Source organism: Pipistrellus hanaki (assembly GCF_964339955.1).
Source record: "Pipistrellus hanaki genome assembly, chromosome: 10".
Lineage (NCBI taxonomy): Eukaryota > Metazoa > Chordata > Mammalia > Chiroptera > Vespertilionidae > Pipistrellus > Pipistrellus hanaki.
Window position 1 is genome coordinate 27,008,800 of NC_140512.1, and position 6,000 is coordinate 27,014,799.

Consider the following 6,000-nt stretch of genomic DNA (forward strand, 5'->3'; position numbering starts at 1 on the left):
AGTGTTCTCAGTAGCTTTCTTGGGGATTATGCATATGATCTGAACCCAATTAGCCTCATTCTTCAGTTGGAAAATACAGTGGTAGCATTGAGATAGAGTGAACAGATAGATGGGGCCTAGGAAATTCAAGTTTTAGTAAACTTGCCAGAGATTAGATCTTTTTCTCAAAGTTCCAGGTAATATGTAGAAAAATTAGGAAGAATAACCAGAAGGAGGATTTGTCTGACTATAATATTACCATTGCCGGATTTAAATAGTCTTATTTTTTATGAGAGAAAATTATATTTCAAAAGCATGCTAACTTTTAGAGTCTCGAAAATGAATTCATTTTTTGTTAATTCTTTGTATATCACCATTTTCACAAATCTTTAAAAATCTCATTAGATATCTTTGGGGGAGTTTTATTTTATTTTTCTTCTTTCACCATAAAAATTTCCAACTTAGCTTCTTAGTTCAAAATAATTAATTATAGACTGTGTTATTTGCTGAAGAATACCATGTCACCACTTATAAATTATGGAAAAAATCATCCTGTAATTATACAACCTGAGTATGGCCCTCAATTTATAATCATCTGAAAAGGGGCTTCTAGAAATTAACCACCAAAGAAAAAAGTAAAATATTAAGCCATATTTTATTTTATTGTAATTACTATATATTTTTCAATTTCTTTATTACTGTACTTGATAAACTCATTTCAGAATCTACCACAGTTCTATAATTATAAAGATAATTTACTGACTGATTTTTACTTTTTTTCCTCAGTCACTTATATTATACAATCAGATTGAATCATCACTGATATATCATAATTCTAAAATGCACAATACTATATGTAAAGGACTACTGATTTTGGAGTTGTTTGATATTAAATGAAATTACGAATAACCTTGCTTTCTGTGCTCTGACTTTTTCCCTGTCCTCACCTATCAGAGAATCTAAAATTTAAGTGCAACTCAGCTGGTTGACTTTGAAGAATAACAATTTGAGATGAGAGTAAGTTGATAGGGTAGTAATAAAATCTGGTGATAGCTTTCCCAGGAGATATCTTATGCAAAAAATGATGGAGGGCTGCCCATCACTGCACACAGAATGCTGCTATTCTCCGCTCTGATAGGAAAGCATTTATCTTCTGCACCTGCTCCAGGATTTGAATGGCTGTCATGTATTCCAACAAAAGGGAGGGAAAACTGTCACCATGATTTTTAAAATTTGCCTTGGTATAAGAAAAAGGGAAATATTTTGAGCACTTAGAATCTATTGTTCTTGCTCAATTATGCCTGCTTTCTACAGTGAAGAGTTTAAGTTATGCTTAATATTATTAGGACTTTACTATTGAGTTCATCAGTATGACTTCATCATTATAGAAAGCTCTTTGAATTATTAACGAGAGCCTGTGTGCATGCCTCATGACTAAAAGGTCATGCATTTATGATTACCAAAGTGGCAGTGGCACGTAGCAGAATGCAACACCTAGATTACATGTAAATGCAGTTTTTACAAGTATGTCAGTGAGACAAAATTTAAAGTTATTCCTAAAATTTTACTACATAACATACATGTTGAAATGGAATAAAGTGCATATTTTGAAATTGATTATTGGAAAAACAAAAGGTTAACTAGGAGGCCAGAGCCTTTATTTTTTATTTTATTTTTGAAGATTAGTCGTGTTTAATTATCAAGCTTTTTGTTTTTATTAGAATTGTTTTTAATTGAATTTGTTTGGGGGGTATTGGTTAATAAAATTATATGTATTTCCGGGGTACAGTTATATTATACATTCTCTGTGTGAAGACAGAGGCTTTAAATGTTTTAAAAATATTGAAGTGCTATTGTTTTTCCACAATATGCCTATTACTGTTGCTGCTTTATTGGATAAAATTATGAAGGAAGCCTGTCAGATCATTTATGTTTCCCAGCAGGTGTTTTCCTTCCATGGCATTTTACTGCTGGTTTTTCTTATGCTGCTGCCTTTCAACTTTAACTTTCTTGAAAAATATTCAAGAGATTTTAAGATTGTACATATACTCATGTATATATATAGTGTGTATACATATATAAAGCTTAGCAAAGATGAATCTGACTCATCTTTTAACAAACACTAAAATTAAGTACCCAAATGAATTTTCTCCCTTAACAGTATTCACTATTAGAAATTATTGACTTTATTTCAGTACTGCCGCTATTGCTTAAAATATCTTTGGACCTCATCCTTTGAAATGCCCTTAAAAATCTGCAAACACTGAAACTACATCTTTGGTGGCAGAAGATTATCATTCTTTGAGGGTGGTTGAGAAATGAGATCCAAGGATTGTTTGAGAAGCAGCAGAAAGGCATTCAGGGCCATATATGATGAATAGGTAACTGATTGTTTCAGATAATTCATTTTTGGTCAGAGTCAGGATTAGGCTATAAAGAATTTTTGTGTGCAGTGGAGAGGAAAAATGAAAAAGCAGGGAGGCAAAGGAGGGTCCAAAATGACTATAATAGCAATTTAAAAAGAAAACTGCACAGTGATTTTAGAAGTTATTGAAAAGCTTTGAATGTTCCATGACTATTCTGAAAGAATGCAGTCATTTAGAAGTACTAACCACCCATGAAGCTCTGAGGTTTTGCATGATTTTCATTTCTACTGCTGAGCTCATTATGTCCATATTAAAATTTGAAGTAATATAGCCGGGACCGGTTTGGCTCAATGGATAGAGCGTCGGCTTGGGGACTGAAGGGTCCCGGGTTCGATTCCGGTCAAGGGCATGTACCTTGGTTGCGGGCATATCCCCAGTAGGGGGTGTGCAAGAGGCAGCTGATCGATGACTCTCTCTCTCATCGATGTTTCTGACTCTCTATCTCTCTCCCTTCCTCTCTGTACAAAATCAATAAAATATATTTAAAAAAAAATAAAATTTGAAGTAATATAAATTAAAACTGAATCCAATTAATTCAGTTTTAATTTATATTAAAGGCTCTTCCACCCACATGGTATCCGTCTGGCCAAAAAAATCTTACTATTATAGTTGTGCCAGTTAATAATGCGGATTTTTTTCAATAGATGGAGTTACACATATGTTGATATATATATATGTGATTTGATAAGTATGCTATTTTGTATTGACAGCAAGCTTCAAAACTTTATATGTCAAATTTGCTGAAGGTGTTAACATCATAGATATTTTGTTGATTTTTTACAGAGAGGAAGGGACAGGGATAGAGAGTTAGAAACATCAATGAGAGAGAAACATCTATAAGCTGCTTCCTGCACCCACTCTACTGGGGATGTGCCGACAACCAAGGTACATGCCCTTGACCGGAATCGAACCTAGGACCTTTCAGTCTGCAGGCTGATGCTCTATCCACTGAGCCAAAATGGTTAGGGCATCATAGATATTTTTATGCTTAAAAATGTCAAATTTCATGCAAAAAAAAAAAAAAAAGGCATTTGCGGGAAGTTTTAATTCATTACTTTATTTTGAAGAAAAAGTTATTGCATACTTTGGGAAGCTTATGGTGAACATGCTCCACCTCAAGATACTTGTGAACTCTGGCTTAAACACTTTCTATTATAGAGAAAAGAAAACTTAAAATTTAGAAACAACATGCAAAAAGCCACAAAAATAGTAAATATTTCAGAAGAGACTTCAGCTAGCTTTTCTTTCCTGAAAAGTCTATGTGCTTTCCTGTGCTTTTCAGGCCTGTGAAATAACGGGTCTATCTTTAATAAAGCTTATGTTTTTAAAAATCAGCCTTATTTATGGTCATCCCTTATACATTCATATCATAATTCATGGTGATTCACAGATTCCTTCACAGGTGAAGAATAATATTTAGCCCGTTTGGCTCAGTGGATAGAGCATCGGCTCACCGGGTTCTATTCCTGTTGAGGAAACGTACCTTGGTTGCTGGGCTATAAGGAGTCAATGGGAGAAAAAAGAGGACGTAATACTTTCAACAATAAAGATTTTAAAAAATAAAAATGATTTTAAAAAAATAGAGTGTCATTTTTAGGAACACAAATTTTAAAAGTTGCCTTAGGCCAAGCTATTAAAAAAATTTGTCAGGGGAAAAATGATTTTCAGGCATTTCAAATATCCAAGCTGCTATGTGCCCAGCATTGCTATAATGTGAGAAACAATTGGCAAAGAAGCTTAAGTAAGTAGCAGAATCTAGGCTGGAACTCTCACATTCTTCTTCTCATATTGATCACCTTGTAAAAGAAGAGATGGTCTATGCCAGGCAGTCTCACCTCACTCGTTTTTCTTTGGGCCATTATATCTCCATGCGAAGGTATTTTGTAACTTGGCGATCTTTCCCACTACTCTAACTTTACAGCTTTGAAATCTCAGCTTCGATGAGATGAAATGGAACTGTCTTTTGCACCAGGAGGTCACAGGGACTATTCTATTCCCTCTTTTGCTTTTTGTAGTGTTGCTGCTACTTCCTGTTAATTTACATCCGGTGTTCCAAAGCCATTTTCTTTTGGTCTGGGTTCACTATGATGTTTAAGAATTGCCTGACCTTTTAATTACTTACTTTAAATATTTTCAAAGAAAAAAGAGAAGGGATTCTTGCATCAAATGGAGTTTCAAGTTAAATGATTTCTGAAACCTTTTTACACTCTTGAGAATCCCTGAGAAGTAAACATTTTCCCTAGTGGGTTTTCTCCTATTTAAAAAAAACAAAAGAATTATTAATGTTTCCCATGTGTTGATAGAAAGGAAAGGTTTTTTGTTGTTGTTGTTGTTTTGTCTAAAACCAGCTTATGGAAATAATGATAGAGAAAGCCAGCCTGTGTTCATTTCCCTGACCCATCTCTTCTCCTCTGACTTTCCCATGATGCCCTCTACCCACCTCGTGTCTGTCTGTAAGTTCTTCAGACTATCTACATGCTTTTCAGAATTAACTCATCCTACCAGACCTGACTCCCTGGGCTCCTTCCTCATGCATCTTGCTGATTCTGGTATGCCTTGGATGTATCAGTTCTTTCTCCTCTCCCCTTCCCTCTGGTTGGCTTGTCCATGGACACAGCACCTGCCTCAGTTGCCCTGTCTGCCTTCTCACCTTCCTTACTCTCCTCATAGGATCAGCCAAATCCTGCCAGGTCATCCTGTAAAGTAAGCCGTCGATATCTTAGAACTGAGCATGAGACTTAAGTTTCCAATAATGTGCTGGCCTTCTAGCTTAAGCACCTATTTCTCTTTTCAGCTGAAGTTCTGATGTTTTCTTGGGATTCCCCTTTATGCCATTTTAGCCCAAAGAGACTGGCTGAACCTCTGTTCTAAGTGCTAGGGAATGGGGTTTGGGACCCAAAATAAGCTCTCCCCACCGAGACTGGTTCAGAGGTGGGAATATGACCTAAAATGACCCAAGCAGAGGAAAATGTCAGATTCCCCTGGAAGTGGCAGGATAGTTGCTCCCTCTTCTTTGGTTAAATTTAAACCCAAAGGGTTGTAACAGAAGCAAGTTTGATACTAACATTTGCAGGTCACAGAGCAAGGAAACAAATGGAGACCTGTGTTCTTAGCAGAGAACATATGCCTAAGCATGTGAAAATTATGAAATCAAACACTCGGTTTAATACAAGTCATTACTGTTGCTATCTGGACAAATCATTTTTCATAATGACTTGGAAGTTCGGGCTCTCGGGCTTAGATTTCTGCTTTGAAACATAGCAGGGTGACAATCTCACACATGCCTTGGCTCCTCTCCTCTCCTCACTCCTGCCTCAATCTGCACCAAAAGAGGACTCCTGAGCCATGTATAAACATACTAGCATGTTCATCTGAATCCATACACAGCCTGTACAAACAGCTACCTCTTGGTCCCAAGGGTATACAAACGGGCAGTTTAGTTCTCCCTCAGGTAGGTGGGTTCAAGGAGGAGGCCCACCCAGGACTAAGAACTAATTCAGAGCCAAAGCTGGTTTGGATCAGTGGATAGAGCATTGGCCTGCAGACTGAAAGGTCCCGGGTTCGATTCTGGTCAAGGACATGTACTTTGGTTGCG